General features: G+C 34.9%; 1 pseudogene; it reads right to left on the bottom strand.

Moving 5' to 3' along the window:
• Positions 1-1249: 1249 nt before the first annotated feature.
• On the bottom strand, positions 1250-2965 carry LOC149248191 (arogenate dehydratase/prephenate dehydratase 6, chloroplastic pseudogene; annotated as a pseudogene).
• Between the last annotated feature and the right edge of the window lie 18560 nt (positions 2966-21525).

The following is a 21525-nucleotide window of genomic DNA, read 5'->3' as shown; positions in this document are numbered from 1 at the left end:
GTCATTTCTTATTATAGTTTAAAATTATCTAATATTATTACTGTGTGGTTAGATATTTATTAAATGATTAATTTATTTTTTTATTTTTGTATTATATTTTATATATGGAGGGTAATTTGACTTTTATGTTTATGTTTTTTTAGATAAATATTTTTAAATTTTAATTAAAAAATGTTGGAATTATATGTTTGAGTTGTTAGATTATAAATTTATTTATACATTTAAAAATATATTTTAAATAATAAAATAACACTTTCACCCAAAAAAATTGTCATCAAAATTATGGAAAAATAAAAAAATAAAACACTTAAAACTTAGCCCATATATTATGTTTACTAAATTACCCTGAGCTATATTTATTCCATACTACTAGTTTTAGTTTCACAGTTTCAACTTTATACTAACACATACAATACATATAGGCAATTATACCTAAATGTAATTTAAGTGTTATCTTATTTAAGCATCCTTGTGTCAATTGTAAATTCTAGAAATATCTCAAAATCTCAAAGTAAGGATAAAGGTCAAACAATTAATTTATCTCCTCATTATTAGATTCCAAAATATTCTCAAAATCTACAATTAACATAAATTAAAATCTATCTATAAAATGTAAACAAATTAATTTATATGAGATTTCATCTGATGATTTTAAGTTCCTTACATTACACTAATACATATAGAAAATTATATATAAATATAATTTAGATAATATTTGATATTGGATTATATGTTGTTTGATCACCATTTTTAATTTTATATTCTCAATTTTATACCCAAAATATTATATCAGACATTTAATTTGCATTAAATGTCAACCAATGCTATTATGTGGAGTTTAATTGATCAACGAATTCTATTATGTGAAACTTAATGGATCGAAATTCCTGATCAAAACTTGATCAACCAATTCTATTATGTGAAACTTAATGGATCGAAATTCCTGATCAAAACTTTATAAAAAGAAGTTGAAGATAAAAATCATGTTTTTTTTTTAATTTAAATTTTTGTGATTCGTTAATATTTTTTTATATTAATTAAATTAGTTTTTTATTAACTAGTTTTGAAGATCTATAATTATGAATGTTAAAACATGTTTTGATATTAATCACATTAGCCTGTAATCATCATAGCAATACTGTCAAAATATGATAAGCGTATGAGAAGCCTTTGCCACACAGTATCGAGATATTAGTTAAACGCAATCAACCCACGATCTTCAATATCTGTGGAGAGATTTACAACAATCTTGTTTGATCTGTAAATAATGATATATGTTATAAATACATATTTATTTACTTCCATTTTCAACCATTACATTAGCAACTTATCAGGCCGATGGGGCCGAAACTGGGTACATGAAGTATAGTCGCGCACACCCAAAAATAACAACAAAATAAGGCAATGAATAGCATCTAATGATGGTTGGAACAAGAATTAGCACGATTAAGAGGAGCGATGTCCATGGGATAACTACCCAGAACTCTGAGAAAAGTGGTGAATTCCTGAACCTCTGCCAGGGCATTCTGCGCGCGGGGATTGGCCATGGAGGCTTCGAAATCAACGTAGAAAATGTACTCAAAGAAGTGTTTCGCAGTGCCCCCATTGAGATCATCGACGACCCGGACGGGTTTGCTCCTCTGTGGCCTGCTCTCGATCTTGGTCAGATTGATATTCCTGAAAGCGAAAGCCGAGAGGACCTTGAAGAGGACCCCGGTCCCTTCCTCGTGGGCGAACACAATACTGGTCTTGAAGGGGCGGTCGGTTCTCGGAATCACAGGCTCCCGGGCGAGCATGACGAATCTGGTCACGTTCCCCACATCGTCTTGAATGCCATCTGCGAGGATATTCATGCCGTAAATTTCCGCGGCCCGGGCACTGGCAATGGAGGCGGTGTCTCTGAGATCGTTCGCCGCCACGAACTCGGCGGCGCCAGCAGTATCGTCGAAAGCTTCTCTGGCAACATTGAGGCCCATGAGAGTCAGAGTGTTCTCGCACTGGGCCAGAGCTTGGGGATGGCTTATGACTCGTCTGAGATTTTCGGGCTTCACGCCGGGAAGGGCGAGCAGGCAGTGGTGTACAGGGAACTGAACTTCACCCACAATGTGCAGCGAATGGCGAAGCAACAGATCATAGTTTCTGTGTATGCTGCCGCCCAAGGAATTTTCCACTGGCAGGACTGCTCTGTCTGCAATCCAAAGCTCCACGGCTTGAAAAGCTACCTCGAACTGGTCACAGGGTATGGGCTCGCAGGAAGGGTAAGCTTTCGTCGCGGCTGCCTCGCTGTAAGCCCCCGGGACTCCCTGGTAGGCAACGCGGAGATGGGATCCGTGCATTGGAGCAGGGGCCAGATCTGTGATGCTCAGAGGCTTGGGCAATGGGGCGAGAATGGTATTTGCATCGGAGGAATTTTCAGCAGATTTCACGGGTACTATCCCCACACCATTGTTGTTCCCGTTCTCTAATGCTTGCCCCGCTAAAATAGCGCAGGAGGCCTGCCAATCTGATCCCCGCCCGGCTGCAAGAAACGAATGATTGGCATGCCCGTTGGGCTCTGCAGGATTATTGCAGTCACGCTTCCGCTCTAGGTGACTTCTACAGATATGGATGAGTCTCGCCCGCCGCCGATTCAGAGGATTGCAGGGCCTGTAAAAAATGGCCAATGCTTGCTTGCTGCTGCTGCTAGGCCCAGATTCATTGCGGCCATGACCCAACACGGCGCCGGACTGGAATGCATCGGCTGAAAAGCTGATTTTCAGAGCCATTTTTCTGGAATTTGAGGCTTGAACTTTAGCCCTCTGAAAATTTGGGCCGAGGGCTCAGAGTGTTCAGATCTGGGACGCGAGTATGTGTTTGGGCACATCACACACCCATTCGTCCGAACCAGTTGGGTTCGCCTGCAAAACATTTGTAGGCGTGCTTAGACTAATAGAGAGTTCTGTTAAGATTGTTTGGTGGTGGTGGTGGGTTGGTGGAGGGGTAGTAGATATAATAGCTCATGCTGATTCTAGGGTGGTTGGAGGAAAGGCCCCTCTGACTCGTGGATGAAGCATGGAAGCTCCGGAGTGGTTAGGTGTGTAAACACCCGCGCAAGTTAGTGGATCTCGTGGAAGCACGTGTGCCTTACCAGTCTGTTGTTCTTGGGTCATCATCGTCTGTGGCCAAAAAGTGGAACCTCATTTGTCTTTGATGCATGCACTTTGGCCTTTTCAGGGGGCGGGGAACCGATCTACGTAGACTCGGTTCTCCGGGGTGGCCCGGGATTGGTTGGAGTGTGTTCCAATGAGAGCCTTTTCTTGAAGGGTGGGGTCGTCTCCTACTTGGAACCAAAGTTTCCATGGTTGGCCTTAGATTGATAGGGATGTGTTCTAATTAGAGCGATAAGGGGTGGAGTCCTAAGTGGAACCAAAGTTTCCATGGGTAGCCTTAAATTGGTAGGGATGTGTTCTAAGTAGAGTTATCTCTTTTAAGAGGAAGGAGTCAAAATACCCTAATTTCCATGGGTAGCTTTAAATTGGTATGGATGTGTTCTAATTAGAGTCATTTCTTTTAAGAGGCAGGAGTCAAAATACCCTAATTTGGTTGGTGTGTTGAGACAAAGAGTTATTTTTTTAATCATCAGTTTTTTTAAGTTTGTTTGTTTTTTTATTTTTAATTCAGAGTAATTTGGTAGTTTTATAGTTTAGGATTTTCTTAGTAACATTAGTGATCACTGGGGATTTGAATTTTTGAATCTCTTATTTACCAGTAACTCACATTTCTTCAATCATCCACCCAACTACCCTAAAACATGAATTTCTTATGGTAAAATATGTTTATAAAATAATCAAATGTGATAATATTAGAGAATTAAATTACTATAAATTAAAAATATTAAAATATATGAATCAAGATATATAATTTTTTTTCCATAAAATGTAAATTTATTTTAATAGATTATTTATTTATTTTTTTCCTAATTTTTTTGTTTGTCTATAAGTGAAAATCTTTGTTTGATTTGTTTGATATGATATCAATTTTGCCTACTACCAATATAACTACTAGTCATGCTACAGGCCTACTACCACTATAACTACTAGGTGTACCAAACCTCCTCTAACATAGACATAGGTCATAACCATTAAGTGCACCACATCTCCCCTTAACATATCACTAGGTGCACTAGGCCTTTCCCTAGTATGGACATAGATTGATGGGAAAATCAAAGGGAAAGCTTCATAATATTTCATAAAATCAAAGGAATAACCATCAATGGTTACTATCAAAGAATGCAAGTAGACTCATTATTGTTATTCAAGGAAAACCACTCCACTTGATGGAAAGTGACACGTTTTCATTCTTGCATGTCTTTGGGTCTTGAGAGATTAACTTGTAGAAAAAAACAGATTCTTATCCATACATAAACAATTTTAGAACATACTCTAAACCCAAACTACTCTAAATCATTTACTAGATTTAATTTTTTTTATTTGTTTAAATAGTTTAATATGGAAAAATCATTATATATGTTAAATTAACTAAAACTTACCATTTATAAAATTTCATTCTATTTAAATAATAAATTTTAAAAACTTTAAAATTAATTTTGTTTAAACTTTTTATTATATCACATTTATTTTTAATTTTGTTTAAACTTTTTTATTATATCATATTTATTAATAAAAAAATAATAAATTATTTAATGTCTAATTTTTAATATTAGATTTTATTTATTTTAATTTTAAAATAATTTATTACTGCTTTATTTTATTGTGTTTAGATTTATTTTAATTTCAAATTAAATTAAAAATATATATATATAATAATTTAATATGGTTAATATTAATAGTTAAAATATTGCAATGAATTTGTGAATATTATTTTTTCTTATTTTTCATTTTCTCTAAAATCAAACAATAAATAACATTTGAAAGTTAATAAATCAAGCAATAAATAACATTGACTAAAGATTAAAGTATTAAATCTTTTAATATAAATTTATGAATATAATAGACATAAAAATGATGAAGTGATGGGACTTTTCCTTAATTTGGATTCACTCCGTGATCATTAGTTATTATGCTTGATGGACTCTTTTCAATTATTTTATGTTTGCGTAATTGAATTGATTTGTAATTCTACATTTAATTGAATAGTTTTTTTAATATAATATTATTAACAATAATTTTATTAGAATATTTTTATTTAATTTTTATTTTTTATTTTATTTTAGTTAATAAAATAAATTTTATCAATCAATTATAAAATTATTTCAATACTTATATAAGTGGGTCTTTTCCCTTATCTTATTTTCCTTATAGAAGTGGGCCTTTTCCCTATCGAGAGCCTAGCAAGAGCATAGCTATGATTAGGCTTTGTTGTACAAGCACACTCAATAACATAGGAGATCATAGACTCTCTAAGCTAGCTTTAAATTCCAGCCAAAACCACCTAAGGCTCAAACAGGGGTGGTATAAAGACACGAGGGCCTCGTTAAACTATTGGGAGATCAACGAGAATGATGCATTGCAAAACATTAATAACATTAAAAATTTTGTTACTTCTAAGTTCAAAGAAAAAATGTGGTGTGAGAAAGATTTAGCGACCAAAAGAAAATTAAGTTATTATAAGAAGGTCATCAACCTCACCCTAGAAGATCAAAAGTATCTCTCTATTTTAACTAGCTCAAAGAAGAAAATTAATATAACAAAGATTAGAACGAATCTCATGAGCTCCATAGTGAAACAGGTCGTTGGGAAATTCCTAAAACACCATGGATGGAAAGGATTTGCCATCTCTGTGAGAATAGGGACATCGAGGATAAATAAAATCTTAAATCAAACTAAATAATTTGTTTTTTTAGATCCGATAAACCAAAGTTTGATCTCAGTGAACGTTAACCACCACCATTATTATTATCATCATAATATGATTAATGAATATATTTATAAAATAACACAATTACTTTAAATTAAAAAATATACAAAACAAATTTTCCAAAATATACATATATATATTAATTTTAAATATATATATCATTAAATATCGTACCAAAAAATATAGATTTTAAATACACTACTTTCCAAAAAAGCAACATGTTGCCATCATAGATAAAGCTTGGACATCCATGTAAATTATATGACATATGAACCAACAAAGGCATAGAAGTGAGTGAGACCACTCTCAAAAATGTAAAATGAAAGGTTGGTCGATTTTTTTATAGTTGCGATTATTTTGTTGTATTTGATACTATGGGTATTTTATACTATGGTAAATCACAAGTGGTTAGCATGAAAAGAAATAAAAGTAGTAAATTTTGACAATAAGATTTAAAATAACCAATAAAATTTTTTATAATAATAATAATAATAAATATTATGTTTTGTTTGTTAGGAAAAGAAATAATAGTAAATTTTGACGATAAGATTAAAAATAAATAATAAACAAAATGAAAATAATAATAATAATAAAAGTTCAGATCACTGACTAATTTTTTTTAACATATCTCCTATTAAATATTAAAAAATAAAAATAATTAGAATTTTTATTAATCTATATTTAATGCTAGCTAATAAAATCAATTCTATATCAATCAATTGTAAAACCAGCTCAATTATTATATATAATATGATTAACAAATATATTTATAAAATAACACAATTTCTGTAAATTATAAAAAAATATAAAAAAACAAAATTTCCTATACTTTAATTTTACATATATAATATGGTACCAAAAACTATTGATTTTAAATACACTACTTTCGAAGAAAGCAACATGTTGTCATCATTTGACATCTATGTAAATTATATAACATATGAACAAACAAAGTCATAAAATTGAGTGAGACCACTCGCGAAAATGTAAAATGAAAAGTTGGGTCGAATTTTCTTATAATTGAGATTATTTTGTTGTCTGGTCTTATCACACGTGGTTCTCATGAAACGAAATAAAAGCAGTAAACTATTTTTTATAATTGAGATTTTTTTTTGGTGTTTGATGCTATGGTTTGATCACATGCGGTTATCATGAAAAGAAATAAAAGTAGTGAATTATTTTCTATAATCGAGATTATTATGTGGTTTTTGATATTATGGTTTAATTACAAGTGGTTATTATGAAATGAAATAAAAGTGATAAATTTTAACAATAAAATTTAAAATAAATAATAAAAATTTTTAAAAATAATAATAATAAATATAATGTTTTTTTTTTTTTTTTTTTCATTTTTTAAGTTTGATGTGTAGTTTGGGGAGTCGCGCATACTTAAGTTTTCAAAATTATTTGGGGATCGTATGCGGGGATGTAGTCTTTTCTTTCATGGATTAAAAGAAAGAACCAGATAGAAGAATTCTTTCAGAAATAGGTAATCTTCCATAAGCATTAGAAAATTTAGGTTGGATTCAAGTAAAAAAAGGACAAAGAGTGACTCTCTATTCTCTAAGAAAAAAGAAAGGTCAAGCAAAGCAAAACAATTAAAAAAGAAATGGACTGCAAATATTGGATTTAGAGTGACTCTCTATTCTCTAGGAAAGAAGAAAGTTCAAGCAGAGTAAAACAATTAAAAAAGAAATGGACTGCAAATATACTTGGATTTTGGGTTTTTTAGAAATTCTTCAATTATAATGATGTCAAATTCACAATAAAGTATGGTTCAAATGTAAGAATTTGGTTGTTTCTTACATGTTCTAATCCAAACCTACTAGATATTTTGATCAAAACAAATTATAGAAAATTGTATCAATTTAGACCATTTCCGTTTTTATTTTATGATGATGATGATGATGATGATGGTTAACATCCGCTGAGACCAAACAATGATCTATCGGACCTAAATAAACAAATTATTTATTTTGATTTAAGATTTTATTCCTATGCTCAAAAAGCTTGGAGAGAAGCCTCTCGAGCTCACTATAATTTTGACATTGTAAAAAGCTAGGAAGGTCAATATTGTAACAAAGATTGTGAAACTGAGATCTGATGTGGTTGTATGCAGGGCACTCTAAGAGGAAGTGGTTTTCATCCTCGATGCTCCTATTCTCACATATATGGTAGATCCTTTCCATCCATGGCGTTTTAGGAACTGCCCAACGACCTGTTTCACTATGGAGCTCATGAGAATTTGTTCTAATCTTTGCTATATTAATTTTATTCTTTGAGCTAGTTAAAATAGAGAGATGCTTTTGATCTTCTGGGGTGGGGTTGATGACCTTCTTATAATAACTTAATTTTCTTTTAGTCGCTAAATCTTTCTCACACCACAATTTTTCTTTGAACTTAGAAGTAACAATATCTTTAATGCTATTTATGTTTTGCAATGCATCATTCTCGTTGATCTCCCAATAGTTTAACCAGGCCCTTGTGTCTTTATGCCACCCTCGATTGAGCCTTAGGTGGTTTTGGCTGGAATTTAAGCTAGCTTAGGAAGTCCATGATCGTCTATGTTATTGAGTTTGTGCTTGTACAATAGAAACCTAAGCATAGCTAGACTCTCAATAGGGGAAAGACCTACTTCTATAAGGAGAATAGGATAGGGTGTATTACTTTTAATTTTCAGGTTATAAGTTATAAAACGCTTCTGAATTTGCTCAATCTTTCTCCATGATTCTCTGGAGATGTTGCAACCCCAAACCTCACAGCCATATAAGATAACAAGAGTGACTAAAGTTTCAAAGAGGGACTTCTTTTTATCCCACATTATGAGGTTTGTTGTTTTACAATTATTTTCAAGACCAAAATAAGCTTTCCACCCCTCATTAATCCTTTTCTCAATGCTATGGTTCCAATTGAGCTTGTGATGGATATCAATTCCTAGGTACTTGTAAGAATACACTTCCTCCAAGTTATTATTGTCATACATAAAATTAGCGTAAGTGTCCTTCTTGGATTTGATAATCATAACTTTTGTTTTGTCAGTGTTAACAGTCATACCCATGGTAGAGCAGAAATCCTTAAGAAGCTTGAGTTGCTTATCAAGATCAGATGGGCACCTTGCCAAAAGAACAATAGCGTCAGCATAGAGAAGAAGGATAATGACTATCCTAGCTAAGATCGTGCCATCACATCCTGCTTCCTTTAAATAGCCTTCGAGCTTATCGTTGTAAATGCCAAATAGGGTAGGGGAGAGGGGACAACCTTGCTTAACTCCGATGTTACACTTAATATCTTTCGAGCACCCCTCATTGCTCTTTAGCTTGGCAATTACATTCTCGTATAACCTTATAGCAGCAACTCTCAACTTAAGAGGAACCTTTAGCTCTTCTAACCTATTCCAAAGGTTGTATCTAGGAACCATATCGAAAGCCTTTCTAAAGTCCACAAAGCAACAAAACAAATTGGATTTATCATTATGACATTCCTCCGCAATGATCCTAAGCATAACAAGGTGGTCTGTTGTTGAGTGATGCCTTCTGAAACCTGCTTGGCCTTTAGCCCGCTTACCTTCACTTTCAAGCCATATGCTTAACTTCTTTTCCAGAATACTACCATATAACTTGGCTAAGAGAGGGCTGATCATAATTGTCCGATAATTAGAGGGGTTATTTGTATCCCCACTTTTAAAAATAGGGATAATGAGGCTCTCAGTCCAAGGTTTAGGGAACCCTTACTTGACTGCTTGATTGAAAAGCTTGTGGATGTGGGGGATGAGGACAGGACCTCCAATTTTTAAGATTTCTTCCTGGTAACCTTCAATGTCCTTAGCTTTCCCATTAGCAAGGCGATTAACCCCAAACTTAATGTCTTCTAAAGAGAAAACTTCTTTCGTTGTGAGCAGGGTTTCCAAATTATCCATGACATTTGGAGATTCATAAAGCTTTTTAAGATAGGAATTCCAATTGTGAAGAGCAATTTTATTATTATCCTTAGTCTTCCTAGTGAGAATCTGCCTCCAAAATTTCTTAGGAGCTACCTTAGAAAGGTGTAAGAGATTCTCCTGTCTTTAATGAATGCACTACCTCTTTTTCCTTTTAGTTAGGACTTTGTATATTTTTATCTTGTGCAATAATTAATATATATATATATATATATATATATATATAAATTTATTTTTAAAATTAAATTCAAAAAATATAAAAATAAAAATTAATATTTTAAATAACTCTAAAATAATATAATCTTTAATGTTATTTTTATGGTGAATCTATTATAATTATTCATAGACTTTGAAATAATAAAAATGAATTATTGTTGATGTGACTTTGAAATAATAAAAATGAATTTTTGTTGAAAGGTTAAATTTTTTTTTCCCGAATGAAGAAGTTTATAGTTTTTATTAATATAAAAAAGAGTCACAATATGTGAGAAGTTAGATGCATTCCTTTTAAAAAAATCAAATTTTTTATATGTTTTTTGAAATCACAGATTTCTTTACTTTATTATATATATTGTAACTAAAATTTAACATAATTTTATGTGGTAATGTAAAATAAAACTAAAAGTCAACGCATATTTCCTCATTTATTTATCTACCACAATAATTCTTAAACTTAAATAAAAATTTAAACAAAATTGTGAATAATTAGACCCATTACCTTCTTATTGTGTCGATATCATCCACGATTAGTCCAGATCTACTTCAAAAAGTTCATTCGCTATCATGTTCATGTCCTTGCACATGTGTAAAATGATGTTTATGAGAACATAGTAAGTAGGGATTGTACACCATAAAATTATTTTCTTGCACATCCATTGATTCTGAAGAAGTGAGTCACCATAAACTCTTGATTCTTGGGCTAGTTCCATTGTTAGTCTGAGTGCCATTGTATCATGATAATTACTAGTTTTATGTAAAATTTCAATTTTGAATTGTATGTTATGGTTTTGAAATAAATACAATTTTACACTAGTTCCAACTTTTAGAGAGGTCATTGAGTATGTCCCCTGAGAGTTTTTATTTATTATTTTTTCTATTTAACTATGTGTTCATTATTTCTTCTAAGATTAGAGTATTAGAGTATGTATTTATGATGTTTATAGTCTAGAAAATACATTTTAAAGGTAGCGTCTCTTTTCTTTGAAATAGTTTCATATTTCTGGCCACTCAAACTCCCAATGCAATGTTTAAAGAAAGAACTCTAATTTTTTTGTATCTTTGTTGGAACACCATAACCTAAAGGATTCTTAAATTTCATCACTTCCCTGTACATTTTGATACCCCATCATCCCTTTTACTTAATCCATACATCCTTTGTAAAAGGGAAAGTCATAATGATATGTGCATTAATTTGTTCTACTTTTTGACATAATTTGGACCAACCAGGACCAATAAAGGTTCTTTTTGGTAGTATGTACCATGTGGGTGTCCCATTATTCAATATCATCTAAATGAAAAATTAGGTTTTGGTTGGACTCTTTAGTTTCCATAAAATTTTCCACCATCACTTGTCATTTCTCTCTTCCCTCCTCACAAGCGCCTTATACCTAATTTTGGTACATAATCCTCTAATGGGTTTAAGGGCCATATCAACTTGTCATCCTTCAAATAACATGTGTATATTTGTCATTTTGTATCATACTCCTCTCAAATTTCTAACTTTCTGTTGATCAACCTTTCCTAGGTCCAAAGGTTATTTCTATGCTAATCTACAACTTATCTTAACATATAAAATCATTTCCCTCTTAACTCTAATATCAATTGTGGGGATAATTTGTTTTTTCCTTTACTACCCACCTATGGATCAAGTCCAATTGCAACCCCATCTCCTTTTCCTACTTTTTATATCAATCAATGCCCCACTAAGTGGAAAGGAGATTTAACTATTTTCCACATTATTAAAGCATTTTGAACTCATTTGCATGGTTCGTGATCCATTCCTCCACTATGTACATAGAAATATATATGGATTTAATTAACTAAACATGTGATGTAGTCCTTTTAATCAACCTCCACAAACATTTTGTTGCAAGTGGTTTTGAGGAAAGGAACGTATTCTTTAAATCCCATTCTGCATTTTCTTTTGGAAGGACCAATTTCTTCCATGAAGTTTGAGGAAACCCTATTTTCTCATTATATATAGTCCATATGAATTTATAGCATAGCCTTTTAATGACTTCTTTGACTCCTTTTAAGATCCATATCACTGACTTCCAAAATATGGGGATTGGTTCCATTATATCTTTGAATAACACCATGTATCCTCGAGAAATCAACCTATTACACCATGTTTTTATCTTCTTTTCTACTTTAGTACTTAACCATTGTTGATTTATTTTTCTATACATGTTTGGATTCAAGTGAAAACCCAAGTACTTCAATCCCATGTCAAGTGCTATTCATTTCCTACTCTATTATACCCCATAGTGATAGTGTTGAATTTTCAAAACTTTATAAGAATCTATACCCCATATTGATAGTGTTGAATTTTCAAAACTTTATTTCATTCTTATAGCCTTACATAAAAGATCCATAATGTATTTGAACTTATCAAGAACCCTTTGGATCTCCCAAAGAATATAAGTATGCCATCAATAATAGTAAAATTGTGACATTACATATTGTCCAATTATAACCCCTTTAAAATTGCCACTATCCTAAGCCTCTTTTATCAACTTGATGAATCCTTCAACAACTAAAAGGAAAATGAGAGGACATAAGGGGCATTCTTGTGATAGTCCTCTTCCTATCTTGAGGAAGGGATTTAAGTTTCCCCATTTATCATAAAAACAAAGGATGCACATGTAATGCAATTAATTACCCACTACAAACTAATGATTGAAACCAAGATGAGTAATAATAAACCTAAGAGAGGTCCACTTTGACTGCAATCAATTTTTGGTTCCTAATTTTAATTGAGTGGATTCATTCCTAAGAAATCCTTATAACCTCATGTATTTGTCTTCATAAAAATATAAGCTATTCATTTAAGATTTTCCTTACCAAGATTATTTTTAGTGTTTTTAATACTACCTTGTAGATGACTTTGTAGATACAATTGCATAAAGAAATTGGTCAAAATTTGTCAAAACATGAGAAATTATCATCCTTCATCACAAGAAATGTGATGTCGAATACTATGGGCATCCTTCTTGTTGTTTTAGTTTCCTCAACTGCCATTCTTAAATCTCTTTTTATAAACTCAAAACAACCAAGAAAAAAATTCATGAGAAGGCTATTTGGCCTACAACTTTTGTCCTTCTATAAAATCTAAGGAATATTCAACAATTCTTATTTCTCAAGTTCCTCCATCAAAGCTTGTTTGTCGTTAACATTGACAAAAACTAGGAAAATTTTCGTCAACTTTCTTACCTCCACTATGGTGACTTGAGGCTCCTCCTTGAAAGGAGATAAAAATAGTATAAACCTTCTACTACTATCCCCTTGAATTTTTTTTCCCATGTATGATATTTTCTTTCTTTTTTCCAAATTTATTTGATGCTTTCTCTATATTTTTCATATTATCTATGAGAAAATACAATGTAGGATTCTCATGTCTGAAGTCGGGCCTCCATTCCTTCTCGTTTTCCAAGAGTACTTAAATTTGTTGATCCTCAAGTAATTTTACCTCTATGCTTTAATCCTCTATTAAATAACCAAACTTGTAGTTGTTGGGTCATGGAATTATCATAATTTACACCATATTTTCTATACATTTAATCTCGTTTTGTTGATAAATGATAACAAGACATTCTAGTTTAATTTGTCCTTGAATTAAACTAAGAATTAAAATCGAATTCTATTCTCATAGCAACTTGTAAATAGCTAATTAACTTTAACTATCTTAGGAATTTTGAGTTGGAAGTATTTCTATAGTCATGTATATGTTCTCCCTAAGTTTTAGGGGTCCATAATGAGTTTAAATTGAGTTGGAAATTAGATCACTCAGTTTACTGAGTTAAGTTCAGTTAAATTAGTTCCAAACTATTTGTGGAACTAATAGAGAGTTAATAGTTAGTTGGTGCACTAGTGCATCCACAAGTGCTACTCTAGTTAGCTGAAGCTTCCCTCATGAGAACCTCATGCATGTCAGTTCAGAGAAAGACCCAGTTAAGACTAGAGTGCAGGGACAATGTACTATCAGTTGTATTATTTACTAGAGTGTTAATATCATGCATGCATCAGAGATAGATCCTATGTTTGGTGTTGGACACCTAATCCTAAGTGGGTTAGTGTGGAAGTCGAATGGACAAAAGGAGTCCAAGAGACCTTTGGATCTGAAACCCAAGAGTCACATATTTGTACTATAAATGTATATCTGATGTTAATCAAAAATGAACTCACTGATTTATCTTTCCTATTCTATGTTTTCCATGTGTGTTTAACATGGTATCAAAGCCACTTGTTTTTCTGTGGCCTGTTATGTGCATGTCAGTCCTGGCCCTCTGCCATATTCTTTTCCAGCGCTCCTGACATGCTGCCTCTGCCATATAACGCATCTGTCCAAGCAGTTCTGAGATGTCTGTTTGTCATTTTTATTGACTGCGCCCTTTGTCATATGCGTTTTAAGTAAACGCTGAACGCTGTGGTAGGAACACTGGTATAACAAAACTGTGATTATTCTCTGACTGTTGGGCTTCCATATATTACGCTGCCCTCTCTCATGCTGCTGGCCTCATAGACGTTTAGATTCTCCTGCAACTCCTATTTTTCTGCCACATACTCAGTCCTGAATCCTGTGGTCACATTAATTCTCCTGCGCTAAACTAGGGACTGTGCATTTCTGCATTTTTGCTCTAATACAGTCCGGCCTGTGCCTTGCTCTTCTGTTGCGCTGACCTGATTTGAAACGTTTTCCTTGTACCTGCGCTCTGGGCCTGACACTATCTCTGCGCTTGTCAGCTATGCGTTTTATATATTCTCCAATGCAAAAATGCAAAAACGCTTCTGCCATTATTCTTTGTGCTCCAGTCTATTGTAATACTCGAATTTGATATCTTTGCGTTTGATTATATGTTGGTTCGTGTTGGTTATGAAAACCTGGTAATAGTAATCGTTGCTGGGATAAGCAGCGGCGGAGGCAGAGGGCCGATTGCTTTCAACTTGAATTTGAGTTTCGGGGTCGCTTGTGGGGAATGAGGATGCAGACGGTGAGCAAGCCATAGTGAATTCGTGAAACCAGAAATGTGATTTGGAAAAGATATGAGTCACTCTGCTGCTGCGATAGGACTATCTTTTCAAAATCATTAACCTTTTCATTCAGACCACATGGGTATTTGGCCACCTCCAAGCTTGCTCTTTTTAATATTTTCAGCCTGTCGAATAGTATTTCTTTGTGCATTAGATCCCAGAAAATGATCCTACTTGGAGTACTCGCATGTTTGTTGGAGGAATAAATGATAATTTTGACCAGAGGTTTCGCGTAAGCAGTACGTCAATCTCCTTTCCCGAGGCACATGCGACTGTTGATTCTTCGTAGAATTCCCTTCTCTCGGTCTCCGGTGAGCTTATAAATTACAAGTAATCTTCATGAATTTGGGGTTTTTGATTAAAGATTTTGTGTCTTGGTGGTCCGTGAGGAGAGCCGTCTTGCACAAAAGCAGTAACCCAACTTCAAAAACAAGCTGGGAATCTTAAGGTAGCAACCGCTTATCTCTGCAACAGGCTTCTTCTCTGCCTTGGGAGCCATTGCTCGACTTCAATTCACACGCGTATAGAACTGCTTTTATCACAAGAAAACCGGTGCATAAACTTGCGGATGGACATCTCAAATTCGAGTTATCCTTTGTCATGTAATATAATTCAAATATAGGCTATTTGTTTCTGCATGTGTATAAAGGGAAGGAATATTGTACTTGCATGGACAAACAGCGTTTAGTTTTTCTATATTTCCCATTTCGAGGCCTTAATGTTTGTTCCATTCAAATACGGCCTCTATTAGATTTGCTGTTGAGTTATAGAAAGTGGCTTCAGAGGCACTTGCATTAGTATTATTAATATGCTCCGTTGATTGCGTTTGGAAGGAATAGAAATTTGCGCGATCAATTTGTCTGCACAAACGTGTAGGGAAAATGGATCATCTCAAGCATTTCCTGATTTGTTTAAATTTAGCTTGTGAGACCAGAAAGTAATTTGCTCAGACACACAGTCAGAGCCTGTGGATCCATAGGAGCAGAACTTTTTCATTGAATTCTCTACGCCAAGAAAATCATAAACGTCATCTTCAAATATTGGATCAATATGTTGTAGTTCATGTAGAGAGAGTTCTGAAAGTTGGACATACATCCAGGTTGAACATCATTACTCGTTGGTTGTTGCTACAATGGCGGGCTGCCAGAGATGGGCTATTTCAAGATTCACTGTAACTGCTTTTTAACATAATAAGCTGAGGAAAACCACCATAGTTGTTCATGTTGTTGTGCTGCAAAGAGAGGAAATGGGTTACATGATGGTATTGTTCTATCAGGATTGAAGGTTTTGTGTAACTGTTTGGTTTACTGAAGTGGATGTTGTTGCTGTTCAACCCCTTTTCCTGAAACAAGGGAGAATTTGTATATTGCTCCTCCTGTTGTTCTTTAAGTTGAAATTTCGTGGCATTAGGATCAGTTGATGGAGCAGTTTGTGGATGATCATTTATGTATCAGGCTTGTGAAATGGATTGGTGATAAATGCCTTGAAAACCTTCCTGACATGTGAACATCTCAATTTAACAAAAAATCCGCAGGTGAGACAAGTCAATGAGTGATTGATTACTAAGTTTGTATATGATGTTTCAGGCTTCCGAAAGGGACTGCTAATGGGTGGTTTGAAAACCTTGATTTGTGAATCTCTCTATGTGCAAGAAATCAGCATTCAGGTTGGGTAAGTCAAACAGTGATTAAGTGATTCAAGCACCAGAGGCTAATCCTAGAGTGGCAAGTTGAGCAGCATATCACTATACCTGTGCTTGAAATCTTAATGAGTATAGACTATTGGAAGTGATGTTTGGTGATGTACCTCTGCTATAGAGGGTCTCAAACTTCCTCATCTCATTGGCTGTGAATATATTGAAGACACTCCATATTTATTTCTGTCTTGGAGCTGAATACGTTGCATATATTATCACTGTGGTGTTTTCTCTGTAATGATGGAGCTTCTTTGATGTTATAACACTTATCTACAGCCACTGTTCTTCCTAACATTTGCTGGTATATTCTACTTCAGATCTCTGTTATTATTAGAGTTGATATATCAGAGGTATATGTAATCCATTCCTGTAGTTGAAGTTCGAATTTCAAAGAAGGAAGAAGTCATTTAGTTGTGCATCCATACAAAGCGTATCTTGGTATACCTGAGCATTTTAAGGGTGAAACATATCTATTGTATCTGTGTTGGAAGGACTTTGAGCCTCTCATTCTTGCTGGACACAAATCTGTTAGTGATTGGCTAAATTCTTAGCTGGAATTAGTTGAGTGCCTTTTTCAAACTGATATTCTTAATTTTTTGAAATCTTCAATAGCTGGGGTTTGTCTAGACTTGCTGAGTGTTCATTTCTTTGTTGAGACAATGGCTAGATTTGATGATGTATTAGAGTTACTGAATACACTAATACACTCCACTATTGGTGGGAAGGTAAATGTTAGCAAAGACACTCTTTGTGACATTCAGACCTGCCTGCATGATGCACAAGAAAAGATCGATTTTTTGCAGCTTGAATCACAGCTACAGCAAGAAGAGCTACATCAAAATAGACACCATTCTGAACCTGTTTCTGTTCAGAACATTGAGACAACCACCCATCAGCAGCATGTTAATAATGGTACAATTCAATCAAATAAAGCAACAGTCGTATATGCAGATGCAGAAACTCAGTCTGCACTTCCCAAGCCCATCATCAGACCTTGGGAACAGCTTGTCCACAACAAGCACAGAACTGGTCTTGGATATGACAAGGACTTGTCCTTTCATATTCCAGACTATGCCAAGCCCATTCAGTTTCAGAGTGCTGGATTCATTCTTGACAGTTCACCTGCTCTTCATGACAGTTCAGCTTCAGCTGTTCCAGACTCTGCCCCTCTTCTACAGCAACAACAACAACAACAAAAACAACAGATCGTGAAATGCCAACACTGTGATCAAGTTGGCCATCTGAAAGATCACTGTTTTGATCTTCATCCATGTGAGCACTGTCATAAAACCAACCATTCTTCACACAGATTCTTCAGAAACAAACGTCCTGCAAGAGCAAAGATTCATCTTGGATGGACCGCTTCTTGGCAATGGGCATCAACAGCCAAGAAGATATTCCAAACACATGTTAAAACTTGTTCCAGAGTATTGAACAGTCTTGCAGTTGAGTTTTCTCCATCTTCTCACCTTGTACCTGACAAGGGGGGAAATGATGGTCATCTACAAGCTTCAAAGTCACATCAAGCGAGCCTGAGCCACAACCTGCCACACCAGTTTCAGAGTTGTAGCCAGAGACAAAGATGCCCCTGAACATGCCTTCAGTTGGCAATCTGGGACACTTCCTCTAGCAGAAGACTTTAGCTTCTTGCCAGTTTTGGAAGCATTCCAGGAACACAATTGAGAACACTTCCTCTAGCAGAAGACTCCAGCTTCTTGCCAGTTTTGGAAGAGTTCCAGGAATTGCATTAAGCATTCTAGAGTTGTTGGTTATCCTTAAACCATCACAAGTTGAGACTTCCCTTTTCAGGTTGAAGTTTTACCTTTTATGCGAGGTGAGGCCTCCCTTTTATGGTTGAAGGTTTCCCTCTTTAAAACAATAGGATCACTTCCTCTAGCAGAAAACTTCAGTTTCTTGCCAGTTTTGGAAGAGTTCCGGGAACTGCACTAAGCATTCCAGTGTTGGTGGTCATTCTTAAACCACCGCCCTTTATACCAACATTTCAGAGAGCACATTCAGTGTAGTGCTGCCATGCATTTTTGCACATTTTGTATTACAACTCTCTTCTTGGACTCATACATAACCCTTCAGATTAAGGGGGGGAATGTTGGACACCTAATCCTAAGTGGGTTAGTGTGGAAGTCGAATGGACAAAAGGAGTCCAAGAGACCTTGGGATCTGAAACCCAAGAGTCACATATTTGTACTATAAATGTATATCTGATGTTAATCAAAAATGAACTCACTGATTTATCTTTCCTATTCTATGTTTTCCATGTGTGTTTAACATTTGGATTGCATAGTTTTGAAAGCATGAATTCCCTTTAAATATAGGCTATTCATCCTAGGAATTACACAAGAGTTTAGGGGTTTGGAGAGCTACAAAATTGGCTAAGTGTTGGCTAGGAGCTGGCTTGTGAGCTGAGAGAGTTGAGCATATTTGTGCAAAATTTTTCTAGTGAGAACAAGCTTTGTATATTCACTCATATTTATGATATATTAAATACAGATAGTGGGGTTTTGAGAAGTGGATTTCCCCAGATACATCTTGTGTTATGTGCCATTGATCTATCTTCTTCTTTTTCATATTGTTTACATTGATCTATTGGCTTTTGATGGTTGAAAGTAGAAGTAGATTCTTTTCCTATGCTTTAGTAAATTACATGAGCTTGTGAATCTACAAGATTTTCTACATGGTATCAGAGTTGAGAACAATATACTAGAGTAGATTTTGAAGTTTTTGAGTTTTGGGTTACAAGTGAAATTCAAATTTGCAATACATACTTCAGGATTGACATATGGTGTTCTATGGTTTGTTGCTCGAGTGTACCTTGGAAGGGACCTTGAATTTTATATTTTGGAGGGGCAGAATGGAGGCTGTGCTAGACGATAATGGCTTGAAGGAATTCATTGATCAATAAATTCCTAAGCCAACAACATTGGATGCATAAAATTTGGCCAAATGGAAGAAGTGTGTGGTGAAGGCGAGGCGGATAATCCTTGAGGGAGTTCAAGACCACATTGTCTCAAGTGTCCATGGAAAGGAAACTCCATATGCTATGTGGAAAACATTGACGAACTTATGTCAGAACAATAGCGACCAAAGGAAATTGGCACTGAAGGAGAAACTTTCGAAAATAAAAATGGAGAAAGGTGAGACGATTCAAAAATACTTGACCAAGTTCACTCAATGTCGTGATGAACTTGGAAGTGTTGGAATCACGGTTTCCGAGGATGATATGGTGAGTCTTGCTATTCTAGGACTCCAAAAGAGTTGACATAGCTATAAAAACTCTATTGGTTAGAAGAAGCTTCCAGATTGGGAAATACTGTGGTGAGATTTGATGCAGGAGGAGATCAGGAGGAACACGAGGGATGGCTCTTCATCAAAGACTGATGATGAAGAGAACTGTGCCTTAGTGATTAAGGCGAAGAAGGGGAAAGGGAAAGCTTCCCATTCCAAATCAGATTCTTATCATGGAGGTAAGAAGAAATACATGACGGAATTTAAGTGCTTTCATTGTCATGAGCTGGGCCATTTTTCTACAAATTGTCCACTCAAGAAGTCCAAGAAGAAGTCCTCAAGAGGAGTGGTGGGTGAAGCTTTGGCCTCTCAATTCAAATTGGATTTTTCCCTCATTGCATGCATGGTGTCATCATTGATGGGAAGTGTATGGTACAGAGACAGTGGAGCTTCATTCCACATGATTGCCGATGAGGAGTTATTCAATGACATAGAGGAGAAAGATCTCCAGATGCATATCGAGATGGGTGATGACGGGAAGTATACTGTTACTGGATTGGGCATGATTAGTTTTTAGAGGGAGCATGGGGCTTCACTCACCTTGAAGAATGTTATGTATGTGTCCAGGCTGAATAAGAACTTGGTATTTGTTGCCATGCTTTAGGATAGAGGCTACGAGGTGATATTCTCGAAAGGAAAGGCTTTCCTTTGACAAATAACCATGGGTCAAGTAAAGAAGATAGGGATTCAGGTGAAGAATATTTATAAGCTGGAGGTAGAGGAGTGTGATGCTTTGAGCACAAAAGCAGAAAGGTTACAAAGCCGAGACATTGGTGAGTTGTGGCATAGGCGATTGGGCCACTTGCATCATGGGGCCTTGAAGATATTGCAATAGATCTCTACCAGTCTTCCCAAAGGTATGCTTGAGCAAGTTGATACATGCAAGGGGTGTACTTTAGGAAAATACACCAAGTCTTCCTTTCACGATAGAGACATTCGAGCAGAGGCTATTATAGAGTGAGTCCATTCAGATGTGTGTGGACCATTCTGGACAGCTTCTATGGACAAACACAGGTATTATGTTATATTTGTTGATGACTATTCTCGTAAATGCTGGATATTTTTCATGCAGAAAAAGGATCAAATATTCACAAAGTTTTGTGAGTTTAAAGCATTGGTGGAGAAAGAGTCAAGAAATAAGGTTGAAGCTCTATGGAGTGATAACGGTGGTGAGTATGTCTCAAACGAGTTTAAGAACTTCTGTGCAACAGAAGGGATTAAACAAGAGTTGACAGCACCCCATAACCCTTAGTAGAATGGGGTTGCTGAGAGGAATAATAGAATCATAGTAGGGGCAACTAGGGAAATGTTGCATGATCAGGGCCTACCATTACACTTGTGGGCTGAGGCATGCAACACAACATTTTATGTTCAGAATTGTAACCCACATCAGATACTTGAGATGAAGACATTAGAGGAGGCTTATTTTGGTAAGAGGCCAAATGTTGGTCACTTTAGGATTTTTGGGTCATCTGTATATTTC

Source organism: Pinus tabuliformis, chromosome 7 (genome assembly GCF_031772625.1).
Source record: "Pinus tabuliformis cultivar Carrire ecotype Pingquan chromosome 7, CPIR1, whole genome shotgun sequence".
Classification (NCBI taxonomy): Eukaryota; Viridiplantae; Streptophyta; class Pinopsida; order Pinales; family Pinaceae; genus Pinus; species Pinus tabuliformis.
The sequence above is the reverse complement of the archived record's forward strand: the minus strand, read 5'-3'. Positions and strand labels throughout refer to the sequence as shown.